The sequence below is a fragment of the Pseudophryne corroboree genome, chromosome 5 (assembly GCF_028390025.1).
Source record: "Pseudophryne corroboree isolate aPseCor3 chromosome 5, aPseCor3.hap2, whole genome shotgun sequence".
Classification (NCBI taxonomy): Eukaryota; Metazoa; Chordata; class Amphibia; order Anura; family Myobatrachidae; genus Pseudophryne; species Pseudophryne corroboree.
The window spans coordinates 757,676,263-757,692,056 of record NC_086448.1 but is presented as its reverse complement, the minus strand read 5'-3'; the positions used below and the strand labels follow the sequence as shown (position 1 = coordinate 757,692,056).

General features: G+C 43.3%; 1 long non-coding RNA gene across 1 annotated transcript in view; it reads right to left on the bottom strand.

Moving 5' to 3' along the window:
- Positions 1-10,233: 10,233 nt before the first annotated feature.
- The window catches only part of LOC134929419 (uncharacterized), a 73,920-nt gene continuing 68,359 nt past the window's right edge, over positions 10,234-15,794 (bottom strand). The window contains exon 3 of the long non-coding RNA XR_010178553.1: positions 10,234-10,304. This is a non-coding gene — a long non-coding RNA (uncharacterized LOC134929419). The remainder of the gene's footprint in view (positions 10,305-15,794) is intronic.

The window sequence follows — 15,794 nt, the reverse complement described above, 5'->3', positions numbered from 1 at the left end:
GCACTGCGAGACAACCTCCCACCCTTTGCTGGGGGGATAATGTCTGCTGATCTACCTAGTGCAGATATGAGAAGGATAGGACGAGTCCCCAATTGACAATGCTAAATTCCTTTGTCGTATAAACAACCCTTTATGAAGTCTAAGAACACTGTACGCTGTTTACTTAAGAAGTACCGTACGGGTACGCTGGTTGCGTAACGATCGCTCCGCCGTAGGCGAGACGCTCAAGCGTCACGTTCGCTCACGGCCCAGCGATCACAGGACAGCACGTTAAGGGCTATGACTAGAGTAATGATTCGCTATGACGTAGCGGACGCTCGAGACCACGAGGAGATCACCAGCGGCGCAGACGCTCACAACGCTATACCTTTATGTCTAAACCTTATACCAATGAAATACACAGAATACCTTAATGTGAATACAGGGTGTAAGTGCAACCTTGTGTAACCTGACTAACTACAAAGCTGCTTGAGCGTCACCGACGCTCAAGTGAACACTTAACACTATAGGAAATACACAGATACTGGTTTAGGGTCCAAAGCCTATTAACTGTATTATATCTAATATACTTGTAAAAGGGGATAACAGTACAAATGATACACTACAATATAACAGAGACTTCCTAACCAAAATACAATACTATCTAATACAATTCAATACTAGTCTAGGGGAGATGTGAGAGAAAAGAGAAAGGAGAGAGAGAGAGAGAAATGGAGAGAGATGAGAGAAATTGGCTCACAGTAAGACAATGATTACGGAGAGAAAACTTACGCACAAAGGTAAACGATCGCATGCGCCTGGACATCCAGCACCCGATTTTCAGCAATGAGAACCGTTGAAGAGTGAGAGCTGGATGTGGTCGGCCTGCCTATTTATGCCCCACACACAATGCAATCTCATAGTCCCTACAATCCCATTGTCCATTGGACGTCGGAATTCGGCCCTGTATCATAACAAAAGGTCATAGGTTGATTCATACAGGTGGGCTGTGACGATTTCAAACAGCTCAGGTGGGTGGGAGACTAGGTTTCCCGCCGCATACCTGAGTATGAGTAAATAATAGAAATGGACATAAACTTCTTATGTCCATAACTATTCGCACGAGCGATTAATACGCTCCAAACCAACACCGGAACATTGCTAATTAAATACTCTTCCGATGGGTACCAAACACTGCTGCATGGCTCTTGTTAGACCCTTCCCACAATACAAAGAGGGATTCCTCAGCTCAGGGACATTCTATATTAACTAAACTTTCAGAAACTATCAAAGGGACCATGATCTACAAACTACATTAATTGTGAAAATATGTAACGATTGGGTCGCTCGCTACGATTACATACTCTTTACCGTAAATACGCATACCGATGCGAGCGGGTGCACGCATCAGCGGGTATGCGCTATCACGGGAAAGCGCACGCATGCGCAGCACGGACCAGCATGAGGTGCAAATATGGCAACGTGCATAGAGACATTTTTCTGACTTTGACAGTCCACCCTTTGGCAGTCAATAATAACTGCCACCTTCTAAAACATTTAAAAAAAAAGGAGAAAAATGTAAGTCAGGGGTTAATTGATTTCCATGGTGGGGTAAGGAAGGAGAGAGGAGTAGGTGTGAAGAGGGTATGACCTAGTGAGATAGCAGAAGCATGTGTGTATGAGTCCATGTTTGGAGGGTCACGTATCATCGTGCCGTACGTGTGGTAAATCAAGCTTCGAGGTATTGCGAAGTATACATTTGAATTCCTTCTTATCCCGTGGTACGGGTCTGTGGATGGGCTGTCAAACTTTACCGAGCTCATTTCGGCTTTCAGTTGTAACAAAATGGGGATGCACATTTTAGTTGATGATACATGAATGGGGGAGGTATGTGGTTGCTGATATCTGTGCCTGTATTCCCTATCGTCTATGTGTGTCATTACCTGAGGGTTGTAGAGATGAAGATAAAGAACACTTATGGAAAATGCAATGATATTCTATGTCAGGGAAATGTACATCTGTCGTTGAAGTTGTGTTCGGTATCTGTTGAGAGTCGTCTTCTTTGCGCTGTATTGCTCCTTGGGCATGAGCAAATAGCTTTGTCAGTGCCATCAGATTTACAAAAAATGTTGGGCTAGCGTGAGTTTAAAAATACTAGGGAAACTGGGGATCCATGGCAAAGTTCATCAAGTGTCCATATCATAGGTTGTCAAAACTTCATCTTTGGTGCTTGTCTGTTGTCTGTATAGCGTCTCGTCAACTTCCTCGTCCAAGGGGGTCTTTGTATCTTGGAGAAAAGCAGAAAAACAGGTGAAAGAAACGGACCGTATAATCGCATTTTCATCACATTCTGGTTTCTATCATTGGGTCATAAATCAAATCCAGGTTAATTACAGTTTCCTCACTCCTCAAACTCATCACTTTTGTACTTTGTTTGCACCTCATTAAAGCCTGCCCGCATCTAAATATCAATCCAATCGATATAACGACACCCAAGATACATAGTAGAAACTTTCCAACATCCATTATGACTCCTTGAGCCCAGTCTCCTAAACCGGAGAACCAATTTCGCGGGTTCAACCATGACACCCAACCAGTCAGCTCATTACCTACAGCAGCAAGGGTGAGATTGTGTTTTCGACGAAATTCCCATTTCAATTGGAGAATATCGTCCATCTTTTGGTCTATGACCTCTACCGGATCCTCGGTGCTATTTGTGATATACGTGCAACACTTTATGCCGTACTGTGTTGCCAATGTAACACAATATCCGCCTGTTACTGCTGTAAGATAATTAAGAACCATTCTATGCTGAACTAGTTCTGTTTTGTAGGCTTGAAGTTCTCTTCCAGTGTATCTAAACATGTCATCATACATTTCAGTGATATTATCTAACAAATTGGCGAGTGCGGAAATGTATCTATAATTCATCACTCCTCGAGCGGTGCGAGTGAAATCTAACGCTACCAGAACCTGAATCCCGGTGGATTCATGGATAAGATCAGAGGCCGGGTGCTCTAACCTTTCTGACAGTTGTCTTTTAACTCGGTGCTCGTAATGAGTGTGAGTATAAGGAGCTTGGGCACCACGGTGTATGTCCTTCATTTTGTCATGTGTAACAGTCATCACTTCAGGCAATACTTTTCCAATATAACACAATCCTTCAGAGTTTGGGGCAAGCCACTTGTACGCCTTTCTCCCGCATATGAAATATGCATCATCGGGGAGAACATATGGGACGGAGAAGGACATTACCATGTTACAAACCTTCCAGGTGAAATCTCCTGACCCTAATTCTTCCATCTGCTTAATGCACGTATCGGTTTGTACGATATGTGCACAGTATCCTGGTGATACTTCTCCAACTCTAGTAATCCTATTTCCTAAGGTATATCGATACCGGAAAGATTTTCCTCTACTGGCTATGTGGCGTACAAGCTCTGTATCTGTAGGCATTCTATCTGCTCTGTGTGAAAAGGTCATGGTAAGGTTGCTCCATGACACTTCCCAATTTCCCGGCTTACGGGGATTGGAGATATTAAAACATAAGAGGGACCTATCCACATGGTATTGGTGGAGCTTCAAACTAGGAGGGCTGGAGATGTTAAACCTCCGGTCCACCGGTCTCCCACCCCTTAGCTCAAGTACCTCCCCTAACGTTAAAGGAAATGGTACTAGCCCTGATTTGCTATGACCCTGAGGTACTTGAGAGCATACCCAACAATCTGTTTTATTTAACACGTTACCCACTAAGGAGTGATGGTCACTCAATGGATGCTGGTCCATATGGATATTAAGACTGGATTGGCATTTCTTTATGCATCCATCTTCAACCATTGTCACAGAGCCTACAGATACAGTTTTTCTTTTTGAACTAACAATCCTTCAAAGAAAATGTTTACAGATAACATGGTTGTTAGATCGTGCCCGGTACTCGCCTTTGCTTGGTGATTGGGTTGCTATTGGAAATTTACACCTCCGTCTCAGTCATCAGGACCTTTCTGGATCCTTTCTCGACCTCACTGGTACTCTCACCGAAACAGACTGCTCTGGTCAACATCATGGTTAACGGGAAAATCCATATCACAGTCTCTTGGGGCAAGTCCATCTTACAGGAGGAGAAAAGAAGAAATTTGTAAAGGGGGTATAAGAAAACAGTTTGAGGGGGAGAGAACTTGTTACGATAATAAGTTCTCTCGTCTTGTTGTTCTTCTTGTTCTGCTGTCCTCTCAAAGGTGCTGTCTCTCAGTCTTCCAAACGAACATTCTGGTGATGCAATATTCCTTCCTAACCGGCGATCTTTCTGTAAGGAGAAAAAAAATCTGGCATTACCATTGGTCCAACTGAGGGGTGACATACCATCTTTAAACCATGGAAACATGAGTGGGAAGAGAGAGACAACAAAAAAACAAAAGAGATAGAGAACAATTCATGTGCATATATACATTACATAACTCGACAATAACCACCAATGAGAAAAGAGAAACAAAACATTTTTAAACATTGTCAACATTAAGAAAACATTGTTAGCCTTAGAAAAACATTGTCAGACTTATTAGGCTGTCATATCTATGTGTCTACTGGTCTCCTTGAGCAGTCCCTCCCCACCAGCACCTGCATTACTCCACTGTCTGTATCTGGCCAGAAATACATTGTGGCGGAGGTCATGCTGGGGTTTGGTAGACTTCTGCAAGGACCAAGTGGATATGCAATGTGTGAATTCTTACCACTACTCGTCAGAGATGGGGATAGAGAGAGAGAGAAAAAAAAAAACATTTTTCACAAATACATTTACAACTTTTCACCTGGTCATTCCTGTGTCTTCAGTGAATGACCTCCCACTTTATTAACCGTTACCTCAGGCTTGCCTCCATTCCTAATAATCACCTTTCCTGCCTATGTGATCCCTGATTATAATGGTGTGTATTGTAATTTTTCTCATTTCTTGGTCTAGGGGGTCTAACTTTATGTGGGTTATTACAGTTGTTGGCATAATGCCCTTCTCTTCTACAATTGTAACAAATCCTTGGCTTTCTCCATGTGCTAGGGGCCTGGGGTTCCGGTCGACTTGATGCATTCTCTAGTGCTTGGATGTTTAGTGTCATCAACCGCTCTCCCTGCGCTTCCCTGGTTCTTTTGATATTTCGGTCATGCTCGATAGCGGACTCTCTTAATGCCGCAACCGAGATACCTCTCCAATGAGGTATTGAGGTTTGTACCCTAATTTTTAGTGTGTCTTTCAAGTTGCTCGCTAATACGGACACAGCTACCTCTCTGTGGTGTACATTAGTTTCAATGTCATCTATACCAGTGTACCTAGCCATATCCTGCAGAGCCCGGTGAAAATACTCTTCTGCGGATTCACCTTCTTTTTGTCTTATTGTATAGATTTTATTCCACTTTGCTACTGTAGGAAAATATTCTTTCAACTGTAGATTGATTCTTTTTACATTATCTTGGTTATACTTGTTTGTTAGTGGCACTTCCTCATCTAGCTTACAATCAGTGATAAATTTCAATGAATCAACATCGGGGGGTAAACATGCCCTCAAAACTGTCCTCCAATCTTTGTTACTTGGCTCTGCAGTATGTCCTAGCACTCTAATGTATCTTTGACAAGCAACTAAGTCTTTCCTGGGATCAGGAAATTCAGACAGAATTGCTCTTAATTCTGTTCGGGAAAAAGGGCAGTACATGGCGATGTTCCTGACAGGAGTGATTCCTGAAGAGTCAGTTTCCCCATTTGGTACTGCAATTACCCTAACAGGATTAAGTCCAGTAATGTCATTCTGAATTGATTCTATGATATAAGGTACATTTGTTTGTGTGTGATGTATAATACCATACATACCTGTGGACACGACCTCACCTGACCCTCCATTAGGGGGTTTGATTACAGTTTTTACCGATTGGGTCGCGTCCACCTGGATGTCTTGTGTGATGGCTTCTGGAGGAGGTGCCGACATCGTTCTGGGTTCACTTTCTTGTTGGTGTCCCTGAGGAAAGTTTAACATGGGGTGCGACTTGCATGGGTTAATAGTTGTACATTCAACAGCATTACAATTAGCATTGTTACATTTATCACACTTATTCTTATTATCTGTACTACTGTTGCTAAGAGCATTTTTATTGTTCACCCCTGTGCTTCTCTCCGCAACCACAATCCCCTCCATTGCCACCTCTCCCCTCTCAAGATGAAAGTTAGGTAAGTAAGTTACATTTCTTTGCATTTCACTCTCCTGTTGCCATATCTGTAAACAATCATAATGCTTGATTCGTCTCTTTGCTGATTTGATGAGACATATCCTTCGCCTTAAATTATGCAACACCTCTGAGTCAAAACTACCTATCCCGGGAAATGGTGCCTTATCCCCCGCAGTCATTCGTGTCCATTCATCACAAAAGGTCTCAGAGTGGGGACCATATTTCCCCCACATTACTAACCGAGCAGACCCTCGGGGTCTGCAAGCCTCTGGAGTCTGAATCCTGACCTCCGACCGTCTCTGTGTTGTGCACTTGGCTGCCATAGTGGACCTTTTTAACACAGAAAAACTTCCTAAACTGCACCAAACACAGAACTTCGTTGGAAATCCTTAAAGCTCTTCCACTGAACTTCTTCTGCTCCGGGTATCCCCGTTCCGCCTTCTAGCAGACACGTGTAGCCGTTGCAGGCCCTATCTCTAGAGATTTTCCTGAGAAAATTCCCTTCCTTTTTCTTTTACACAAATCACGCTTGCATGTGCTCCCTACAACACGTATGAGGGCAAGATTTACGCATGGATATACGACCTCATATCACGTTGCGTTATTGGTCACACATACAACCGTGCGGTCCAATCGTACCACTTATAGACACTTGTTGCCCATAAATGGTAGGATCATTGGAGTCTCCCTACTGTGCTCCAAAACAGCCAGAGCGTAATACAACGAAAACTTTATCACACTCTGTTGCACGTTTTCACTCAGATCGTGCTCATCACGTTCCACATAGATCACAAAGTTCACAAAGCGGGATTATCACATAGATCACAAAGTCCACAAAGTGGGATTCAATACACTCATACCGTTTTCAACCCACTATCATTCTTATAGTTTTCTGATCAGAAAAAAAATCATTTCCCGTAGTCTGATAGCTCTCCCCAGAGGTATTACAGTAAAGTAAGGTATTTAAACTAAGTTTTTGGAAAACTGAAATCAATTTGTGCTATTTATCGCCTTGCGCTATTTACCGCGTTGCGCTATTTACCGCGTTGCGCTATTTATCACCTGTTAAAGTCAACTTGTGGTTTGAGTTACGTGGGCGTACACAGACGCTCCGTTGCGTAATGTACACTGCGTGCGTCGGCCTTTGGATTGCGTACGCAAGTCTCAGTTAGGGACACGTGTACGCAAAGCAAAGATCCACCGTAACACAATTTATACTTTTATCAATGTAGATGATCCCTGATCATCTACCACACACCACACTGGCTTTGCCTTATCTCCCAGGCAAACCTGTGTGTTTGTCTATACTTTAACTATTACCTCTATTCTTAAACTATGAAATAACAGCAAATCTCTTTTGGCACTTTTCTATCAACTATAAAACTGGCAAACAGGATAGTGATATACGAAAAATGAAATACACAGATGGAAAAGAAATGCAGATATATATATGTATGCGTGCGTATATACGCAAGACAGAAGAAAAATAAACAGTTTTAAAAAACACAAGCGTTTTGTTCTTACTTCCGGTTCCCGGATTCCTTCAGCACTCTTTATCTAAGCGAAGCAGACGCTTATCCCGTCAGCACTGCGAGACAACCTCCCACCCTTTGCTGGGGGGATAATGTCTGCTGATCTACCTAGTGCAGATATGAGAAGGATAGGACGAGTCCCCAATTGACAATGCTAAATTCCTTTGTCGTATAAACAACCCTTTATGAAGTCTAAGAACACTGTACGCTGTTTACTTAAGAAGTACCGTACGGGTACGCTGGTTGCGTAACGATCGCTCCGCCGTAGGCGAGACGCTCAAGCGTCACGTTCGCTCACGGCCCAGCGATCACAGGACAGCACGTTAAGGGCTATGACTAGAGTAATGATTCGCTATGACGTAGCGGACGCTCAAGACCACGAGGAGATCACCAGCGGCGCAGACGCTCACAACGCTATACCTTTATGTCTAAACCTTATACCAATGAAATACACAGAATACCTTAATGTGAATACAGGGTGTAAGTGCAACCTTGTGTAACCTGACTAACTACAAAGCTGCTTGAGCGTCACCGACGCTCAAGTGAACACTTAACACTATAGGAAATACACAGATACTGGTTTAGGGTCCAAAGCCTATTAACTGTATTATATCTAATATACTTGTAAAAGGGGATAACAGTACAAATGATACACTACAATATAACAGAGACTTCCTAACCAAAATACAATACTATCTAATACAATTCAATAGTAGTCTAGGGGAGATGTGAGAGAAAAGAGAAAGGAGAGAGAGAGAGAGAAATGGAGAGAGATGAGAGAAATTGGCTCACAGTAAGACAATGATTACGGAGAGAAAACTTACGCACAAAGGTAAACGATCGCATGCGCCTGGACATCCAGCACCCGATTTTCAGCAATAAGAACCGTTGAAGAGTGAGAGCTGGATGTGGTCGGCCTGCCTATTTATGCCCCACACACAATGCAATCTCATAGTCCCTACAATCCCATTGTCCATTGGACGTCGGAATTCGGCCCTGTATCATAACAAAAGGTCATAGGTTGATTCATACAGGTGGGCTGTGACGATTTCAAACAGCTCAGGTGGGTGGGAGACTAGGTTTCCCGCCGCATACCTGAGTATGAGTAAATAATAGAAATGGACATAAACTTCTTATGTCCATAACTATTCGCACGAGCGATTAATACGCTCCAAACCAACACCGGAACATTGCTAATTAAATACTCTTCCGATGGGTACCAAACACTGCTGCATGGCTCTTGTTAGACCCTTCCCACAATACAAAGAGGGATTCCTCAGCTCAGGGACATTCTATATTAACTAAACTTTCAGAAACTATCAAAGGGACCATGATCTACAAACTACATTAATTGTGAAAATATGTAACGATTGGGTCGCTCGCTACGACTACATACTCTTTACCGTAAATACGCATACCGATGCGAGCGGGTGCACGCATCAGCGGGTATGCGCTATCACGGGAAAGCGCACGCATGCGCAGCACGGACCAGCATGAGGTGCAAATATGGCAACGTGCATAGAGACATTTTTCTGACTTTGACAGATACCTAATGGATTGTTCTAGATCACTCTCTATTATGGAGAGAGTGTCTAGGATTAGATGAGGTGGCAGCCTGTATCTGCGCACAACCACATCATCAGGCATCCCAAAAAGGAGGACACGGGTACGGAAAATTGGTGGCCTAGCACGCCTCCGTTGCCTTGGATGATGAGGAGCCGGTTGCGGTTGGAGGGCTTGCAGCGGTTGGGGTGGGAGTGGTTCCGTGGGTTGGGGTGGGAGGGCTTCAGCTGCCACATGAACGAACATCACCAACTTAAAATGAAGGTAAGAATAATTAAAAAAAAAAAAAAAAACATTGTCAGCCATAATCAAAGACAAAGTGTATGGGTGTTAACTTACTGCAGGAGCATACTCCATTTCTTCAATAACAAAATACGGGTCCAAAACACAAAATTGAAAAAAAACAAAAAAAACCTTTAGCTAATTATTAGAAACATAGGTTAACATCACAAATCAAAAAGTATTTGAGATTACAAACATACCCATATAATAACTGACACAATATATATTCAAACAACTAAGTATGAATAATGTAACTTAGTTTTTTACTTAAAAAAACCTTTTAGAAAAAAAATAGGGTCCTTTAGTAGCTAATACAGCAAAAATCCGCCCAACTTTGTCCAAAGTAAATGCTTTGAAAAACATAAAAAAAACCTACTAGATAGAGATATGGCCAAACAAAAATAAGATACACACTTGCTACAAACACACTCCAGGACACACAGGGATAGGCTACTTACCTGGTCAATCACTGAAGTGACAAATATATGTGAAAACTAAACCAAAAATCCACCAACTCGGGAAAAAACTAAATCTGGATACAAAATCCAAAAATGACACACCTACAAGAGACACAGAAGGAGTGTAAGATATCATATAGACAATTACAACAAACAGCAACACACACAGGGATAGGCTACTTACCTGGTTAATCACTGAAGTGACAAATATATGTGAAAACTAAACCAAAAATCCACCAACTCGGGAAAAAACAAAATCTGGATACAAATTCCAAAACTGACACACCTACAAGAGACACAGAAGGAGTCTAATAAATCAAACAAACTGTGTGAACAATATAACAAACACACTGTAAAGTACAGGTAAGAAATAAAAAAATATGGCATACTAAACCATTTAAATATCAAACCGATATCCTCCAAAATACATAAACCCTGTTCCATTGCACCACCATACATACTTGGCTTGATAATTGACTAATGTAGGAATACTCTCAAAAGAAACTTAGCAAAAAAAACGCACTACGCTATACAAAATGTTTAAAGAGAATAAACGGACATCTGTCTGCAAGACAATGCAAAAATTACTCACTGCAAAGTTGAACCAAAGACGACCACCTTCAAAGATAACACAGCAGTTTTTAACATCATACACTCACTCACACAGGCTGCAAACAAGGCTCTTAAATAAGCAGTACAATCAGTCACACAATTAGCATAATTTACACCTGTGTGAATTTTGGCTGCGCACGTACCTATAAATACCTACACACCTGTGCGTACAGACATGTCATTAGCAACATGGCTACTCGTGAGGATTTGGCAGCAGAGATGGACCGCGTGCAGCGGCAGCAGGCTGCATTGGCACAAAGACAAATAGCATTGCGTCGGCAAATGCTGGAATCCGCCTCTGCGGATTCTGAAGAAGCAGGACTCAGTACTAGAGACATTCCACCTTCTGATACACAGCAGTTAGGAGGGGTTACCCTGCCAGACAGACAGACTGGGGAAACTGAGGGAGATTCAGCATTAGCCACACAACCACAACATACACAAGCAGCTAGTGACGAGGAAGATGGTGAGGAGGAACAGTCTCAAAGCTCACAGGCTACTTCAAGGCGAAAAAAAAGACAGCCCGCATTCACTAAGAGGGAGTTGCGTGTTTTGGTCACACAGGCCATGTCAAAAATACATAGAGGCCCAAAAAACATGGGTGCTGCTACCAAAGATCGAATCTGGAGGGACATCACTCATTCTGTGAATGAAGTCGGCTCTATAGTCCGAACAGCACAGGAAGTTAGACGACGGTAAGTGTATATTGGCAGTCCATAATCTGTGCAAAGTATTCTTAAAAAGCTAGTTACATGTGATGTTGGCTATAGCAACCAAATGCGGAACATGTGTCCTATATATTAGATATGATGTCTATAGCAACCAAATGCAGAACATGTGTCCTATATATTAAAGCTGGAATTTATTTTAAAAATATACCATGACCCTATTTTTCCTAATATATGTAGTTGGGCCGACTTCAAATCCCGCCTGAAGGGCAAGAGGTCTGCGGAGTGGAATGCCTCAAGGGCTACAGGGGGCGGACCATCTGTCGCTGTGGAGTATACAGAGTTGGAGGAGATGGCGATGAACTGTGTCAGTTATGAGGAGGGGACAGGGGTGTCTTATATGGACACGGACCTGCCTGAAATACTGACGGAACATGACTTGCCAGGTAAGTTTACACACATATTTGTAATTTTTAATTATTTTTGTTTCAAAAGTCTAATATTGTTTTTTTGTACTCTTTTTCCACACATTCTTCTATTTGCTTTGCACATAACAGCACAGGGGGTTGAGCAGGTAGAGTCACAGGAGGGTTATGTGGCTGAGGCTGAGGTGGAGGGACCTAGTGTGTCTGGCAGTGTGGGACCCCAAATCCCACCTATCCAGGTTCCAACTGGCCCCCCCACCCAACCCTCTGCTATCCCGGAGATCCTGCTTGAAATAGCTAGGTATGGTGAGAGCCTAAACGCTTTTCAGGACAGGATGATCCGGGAGGTAAGCCAGATAGCTGTCCGGCTCACTGAGCACAGAACCAGTGTGGAGCAAGGTGTTGGTCAACTCTGCCAAGGTCTGGCAGAGATCAGGCAGGGACAAGATCAACTTGCCTCCTCATTCCAAAACCTTGCAAATAACATCTTGCAAGGGCTCCAGGCCATCGCTGTCTCCCTTGCCCACAGTGGCAAAGAGCCAGCCACATCGGCTCCCTCCCCTGCCCCTGCCCAGGAAGAACATCCCACTGGGCAGGGCACACGAAGGTCGCTCCGCAGACCAAGCCAAGAAGAACAGCATCAGGCGGGGAAAAAAAAAAAGAAAGTGATGTCTCTCCAGATGGGCAGCACCCATGTTTTTCATGTTGTCTCTATGTTTTTTTTGTGTTGGCTTGTGTGGCCAGAATGGCTAACTCCCTCTTAGTGAAATTTATTATTTCTGTTTAGATATATTGTAGCCTGTGAGCTTTTTTTCCTGTACACCAGAGCCATCTTCCTCTTCCTAGTGTGCTGTGATTTGTTGTGTTTGTGTGCTGGCTCCTGAATCTTTCTCAGTAACCCAAATATATTTGTCTGGCAGGGTGTTTACACCATATTATTTATTTGCATTTAAATTATTATTTTGTCAGAAGATGGAGTTTCCCTAGTACTGAGTTCTGCTATGTCATTTGTGTCAGTGGCATCTGCTTGCTGCTTGGTCCATCTTTGCCTGTGATACTCACCTGTAGCCATGTTGTTTGGATCACTAAATTTATTACAGCAGTAATAAAAAAAAAAAGTTTGTGTACTTTGTTAAAGTAAATGCATTATGTTAATCTTAGTCCAGGAAAGTTTAGCAAAGCATATAGACACTTGGGGAACAAGGGACCAATCCGAAAACATATACAAGCATTGCATCTTTAAAAATGCAACAGGTATGCCTTGCACCACACTTTAATGTCCATATTATAAAAATAGTCACAACTCAGGTTTTGTTTTACTATGGGCAACAGGACATAATTTTAAACATTGTCAGATATTGTAACCAAAAATAAAAGTTTTATTTAAGTTAAAAATTAAGTGTATGCTGCATTATGTTGGTCCTGATATTTGGGATATACAAAGGTCACATTTTATGTAGTTTAGATGTTGCTGATGTAGTTTTGGAGTTTTAATAATTTCACTTGTTTGCATTTGGTAGTATTTAACACATTAAAACATGCACTTAACATGAATGTTTATCCAAAAACTTGACTCACAATTTAAACCTTATTTGGCAGCGTTACAGATTTATAGGTGCTTAGAATAAACATGTAATGTGTCCACACAATTGCTGTTTGCAGTACTTCAGCAGAGCAGTGTTTAGCAAGTAATTGGACAACAGATGAATGGCATCTCCAACTAACTGCTAATTATTGCATACACACTTGTAACACTACTTCGCAAATGCAGAGTAACTGCAGACCTACTCGGCTGCAGCGTCAAGATTGCGAGGAATTGCTATGTTAAATTTAACATCGAAAACGCATTTCTGCAAAAACACGCCTACTGCTAGTTGCATACTCCCACACTAGACGCCCACTTTCACGCCCATGTCGTCAGATTGCGAAGTCGCGCCCCTGTCACGCCTTCGCCACTCCCCGTTTTCGTTTCTGTGTAACGAGCAGTTTTCTTTGTAGTATTTCTGCACAAGTGTCAAATAGCTATGCTCGCGCATGCGTATTTCCGCTTTTGCGCATGCGCGGTTTGTTGATTTCTGCCCGTTTGCGATGCGATGATTCACTGCGAACAACTCGGAATGAGGGCCCTATTCCTAACAGGGGATCTGGTTAGCATACTAGCGTTGTGGATGCCGGCAGTTCGAATACTGAGGCTGGAATCCAGGCACTGGTCACAAGACCGAAACCGGGATACCGACATCGATGACAATGATGGTGACGGAATCCTGACTGCTGGCATCCCGATCGTAACAATGAAGGGGAGGGGCAAGGTTAGTCTGTGGGGGAAGGGGGGAGCTTAGGTTTAGACACTAGAGGGAAGGTTAGGGTTGGGAAGCAGAGGGGTATTAGGGTTAGGCACGAAAGAGGAAGGGTTAGGGTTGGGTATTAAGGGGAGGGAGTTAGGTACTAAGCAGGGAGAGTTAGGGCTAGGCTGCGGGGAGGGAGGGTTAGAGTTAGGGGGGTAGAGGAGGGGGCTTAGAATACTTACCAGGTGCTGTTATTCTGACCACTGGCATCCCAAGCACCGGGATTCCAATACCATCCCCCCGCCAGGGCCAGAACAGGGCTCTATGCCTTCTTTTACTGACCACGCCACCTAAGCCTGTGATGTCATGACATCCCACCTAGGGAGAGTAGCCTCTGGCTTTAGGCAGATCATCCTAAGAATGCTCCGGGCAGCTCCACAGGCTGCAAGGTGCCTCCCCAGAGGGTTCCTTGGATGCTCCAGGCAGCATAGCAACAGTAATAAATAGTGGAAAACTGCTCTAATCAAGCTGGTAACAATCCCCAGGTGCTGCGGGAGGGGGTTACTCTAGACAAGAAATATAAAAGGGATTTTTCCCACGCACTCTGCTGGCTGTTAGTAAGAAGAACTACATACTATGTAATAATAGGAAATTTAGAGCTCTTCGTTACATATGTTTTGCAAAAGATATGATAAGCCTCCAGGCCACTTCACGGCTGCTCTATTGCTGGAGGTCCCTAACTAAGCATAGGTCCAAGGCTTGGACCCCACAAAGTCGGCTCAGGCCCGACCACCCCAGGGCAGCACACCATTGAAATACTAAAGTGTTAATATGTGTTAAGAAAGAAGCAGAAGCTATGGGTTAGAAAGTGCTACAAAAATAAGGGTGTTAATAAAATACTCAAAAGAGTAATATTAGTGAAAAAATAGGAGTGTTACATAAGTGCTAAATAAATAATATGGCATGCTACCCCAAGGTGGCCCAGCCCCACCAGACCCGGGGGGTACCACTCCCCAAACCCATACACAGCATAATAATAATAACATCCACTATGGGTCATACAATTGCTTAATATGTGGCCACATGATAATGGCACATACAGAACATATCCAGATTGAGAGCTAGTTTACCTGGAGGCACCCCTGTATCCTCCAAATGGCACTACAGGACCCAGCATGCCCTCCTAATGCTGGCTCCATCTATGCCTCTCTGAACTGCAATAAATAGTGGAAAACTGCTCTAATCAAGCTGGTAACAATCCCCAGGTGCTGCGGGAGGGGGTTACTCTAGACAAGAAATATAAAAGGGATTTTTCCCACGCACTCTGCTGGCTGTTAGTAAGAAGAACTACATACTATGTAATAATAGGAAATTTAGAGCTCTTCGTTACATATGTTTTGCAAAAGATATGATAAGCCTCCAGGCCACTTCACGGCTGCTCTATGCGCTACATTGTAACCAATGATGGGAACTTTCTGCCCTGCGGTTGACCTAAAGTGACGTCACCGCTGAGCAAGAAAGTTCCCAGCATTGGTTACAATGGAGCGCATAGGCGCTACATTGTAACACTGCCGTGTGCTGCCTGTCAGTGAGGACAGGAGCACACAGCTGATCAGGAGAGTGCTACAACGTGGCGCTCCCTGATTGGCTGAAGAAACCCACTTAGACAGAAGTCAAAGTGGGTTTCTGGCATTCGTGGAAAGGTGACCCATGTGCAAACATGGGTCCCCTTTCAGTTCGTGGTCGGGACACCGTTTTTTTTTTTTTTTCAAGTACGTGGATTACC